At 37.5% G+C, this 3,436-nt stretch overlaps 1 protein-coding gene across 1 annotated transcript in view; it reads left to right on the top strand.

Moving 5' to 3' along the window:
• Positions 1–254: 254 nt before the first annotated feature.
• LOC107721008 (uncharacterized) overlaps positions 255–3,436 on the top strand; it is a 36,078-nt gene continuing 32,896 nt past the window's right edge. The window contains exon 1 of the mRNA XM_016528862.1: positions 255–325. The gene's annotated coding sequence lies outside the window, so the exon portion shown is untranslated. The remainder of the gene's footprint in view (positions 326–3,436) is intronic.

The following is a 3,436-nucleotide window of genomic DNA, read 5'->3' on the forward strand; positions in this document are numbered from 1 at the left end:
CAAGTTATTTATGACGATTCTTGACTGTATTACTATTAATATTATACATTAAATGTTTAATAATTGAATGGTCCGTGGTCCGTTTTTCCTTCTCTATAACATACATTTTTCTGGACCATCGTCCACAACAACATGAAATTCTTCTTTTGCACTTAATATAAACAATTTTTAACCTTAGCTAGCTATTTCCGCGATAGCTCCGCCCCTTCTTCCAGTCAGCCACTCCGAAACTCTCGCCCTCTGAAGCTTTGAGAGCCATTTTTGTTTCATGGCAGGGAGCTCGGCAGCTCTCATTTCAATGCTCTCAGAAGGGACTCGGTAAAAGGTAAGACATTATTTTAAAATTATGTATTTATTTGGAGGAGGAAGCGCGGTGTTACAGCTGTATGACATGTACTTAAAGCAGGTTCGCCATAAAGTCTCCGTATATGGCTTCAACTACATTTTAGCCTGGCTTTTTGCGTATTAGTTTTTTTCTCAAGTAACATTAGACACCCAAAGTGGGGCTGAAAAACGTCTGTTGTTTTTGAAACGTTTTTATCCGGTCCAGTTGCGAGGTAGTGTTCAACCGTTAAGTATCAGACGAATGTTTATCTCTCCTTTTCGCCAGCTGAACGTTCCTCTATTGTATTGTGTTGCATCGCCATTTGAAATGTTATTGAATATAGTTCGAAATTATTGACTTTTACTGCTACAACCTCTGATTTCACCGTATCACTTCGCATCTTACATATCATTCGATCTGTTTTAACGCTTTGGTTGCTAAGGAAGATTAAAATAGCGTGTAAAGACCGGATCTGTATTTTCGTATGCGCTTGGTTACGTCAAACCTCGTGCGGTATTGCAGTTTAGGGGCGCTGCGCGATCTAGCTACTAGAAAGACGTGTCTGTATTCATGTATTTCTTGTGAATTTAAATACAAACATAGGTGTAAAGTACAGATTTCATTACAAATAATCAATGAAACAAAATGCCTATTTTTCAGTTTGATTGCGTAAAATTGTTAGAATTTGCTGGACTTGTTGCTATTTAGGCAAATTACTTTTCAACTAAATAAAATCAGTTTTGTATATGAACTAGAAATTAACAATAATTTGTTTTTAGATGGAATTAGCTTAATTAGCATCCAGTTATAACAATATTACACGATGTTTGTTAAAGAACATGCTAAAATGATGCGTTCTACTTATTCAGAATAATCGTCCGCACATTTTTGAAAAACACCAGCTTCTCTAGATTTGACTTCTCTAAATTGTAAATGTCATGAAAAGTGCCCTTTCATGTCTTTTTAAGAGACTATTCACACAGTGTGTGTTAATGTGTTCCATCTGTATGATTTTATATTGTTACACTGTAAACGTTTGCTATGTTGGCCTTTGTGAAACATTTCGCATCATTTGCACAGCAAGGTGCTAGATGTTTAGAAAAGCAGCAAGCGGGTCAATGTCATTTTTAAGACAAAGGACTGATCTCATGAATTTGGGGGTTGGGTAAAATATGGACTTTTTACATTACAGTGATCGGCATGAAATGAAATTTCACATAAATTTACCTGAAATTTACAAAATTATCTATTTTCTAAATGCAATTAATCTTATTGTGAACAATTCATCAAGGACTGTTTAATTTTTTCTTTTCTTCCAATGAAATGATAGACTTCTCGTGACTTATGTTAAACTTCTTCAAATCGTTTAGTGTGCCTAAACCCCGCCCCTTTCTTACGATTGACCGCAAACTCGGATTCACACCTGCATTCATCCAATCAACAATAGCTAGAACCACGTCACCATCCAACATTTATTCTTTTTTGAAAATGTCACTCAGATGTGCGTCACTATACGAAAAATCTGTCGCTACCTCTGATAAATCGCATATAAAAATCCTTTAAACTCGCCTTGTGTTGCACTCCCAATTTTTATAATGCAGGAGTGCATTGAGTGTGAGCGGCTCTTAACATCTAATTATTTTCTTAAAACTAGGCTACATTTTTTAGATGTTACAGATGATAAATACTCTAAAAATATTACATTTATATATTTTCAATGCTAACATTCATTCATAACAAATAGATGTCTCTGCGACTTGTGGATTCCATGTACGTTCGATGTATGTGTTAAAGCACTTTATCGCAAAATCATTACATTCTATTAAATAAGTTGTGTTTCTGAACTACATTTGCAAACACAGTGGATTCATGTTCGTTTTAAGGCAAGAAACATACTTTATGTAGACGTGAATGTTTGGCCAAACACATTGTGAGTGTGTGATTCTGTTGAAAACTTAACGGGTGCTGTTGTTTTGACGTGGCAGTAAAAAAAATCTCAGTACAAAAGGGACGATAAATGTACCAAATTTTTATTTTTCAGGTAATTAGCAACTTTCAACTTGCTCAGCATGTTTCTTTTCGATCAGTTGTTCCACCCTGACAATAATTGACTCGAATGAGGAAATTGACAGTAAAAGATTGTTAGCACTGTAGCACCCCTAGTGGTATTGATGGAAAAGCAACGCTTATTTGTAAAATGCATCAACTAGCTTTCATTCCTAGAAATGCTTGCATACTTTGTAATTTCCTGCAGTGTTTAGTTCCAACACTAATCAAACACAGCTGCCTCTTATGTGCAACTAATCCTGAAGACTTTGATTAGCTTTTTCAGGTGTGTTTGATTAGGGTTGGAGCAAAACCCGACAGGACAGTGGCCCTCAGGACTGGAGTTCAATAGCCCTGACTTCACCACAAACAAAATTTTCCAAAGGAACTATTCACACCCAGGGTGAACATTCTGTTGATGACAGACTACAGCAGGGGTAGGCAACGTCAGTCCTGGAGTGGTGATGTCCTGCAGAGTTTAGCTCCAACCCTGAAAAAAACCTCACCTGCCTGTAGCCCTAGTAATTCTGAAGACCTTGATTAGCTTGTTCAGGTGTGTTTGATTAGGGTTGGAGCTAAACTCTACAGGACAGCGGCACTCCAGGACCGACATTGCCTACCCCTGGACTACAGTATGAATTTTTGCAAATTAACAAAAACCTCACCGACTAGTAAGTTCTAGTTATTGATTCATTCTCATACCCCAATAATTGTAGTTCAAGAAGTAATTTATTATGTGCATTTGCATTTGGAAAATTACATTTTAGAGTGATGGGTTGTAGAGCCCGACCGATATATAGTTTAGCCGATATGAGCCTGTCGCCGATATATCGGTATCGGCGAATATGCCGCCGATATGAACATTTTTTTTTTTTACTGAACATATAACATAGATTAAATGCTTCTGAGTGGTGTAATTACTTAGTTTGTCCAGCAGAGCGCGCTCCATTGTTTGCTACTGGCGACCCAGGTCAGTGTAGTGTAGAGATGCGCGGATGAGCTCAAACTTCACCCGAGTCCGCTGCTTCAAATTATCCGCCCGCCACCCACCCGCACCTATATTTG

Source organism: Sinocyclocheilus rhinocerous, unplaced genomic scaffold (assembly GCF_001515625.1).
Source record: "Sinocyclocheilus rhinocerous isolate Xijiao unplaced genomic scaffold, SAMN03320098_v1.1 scaffold1623, whole genome shotgun sequence".
NCBI classification, from domain to species: Eukaryota; Metazoa; Chordata; class Actinopteri; order Cypriniformes; family Cyprinidae; genus Sinocyclocheilus; species Sinocyclocheilus rhinocerous.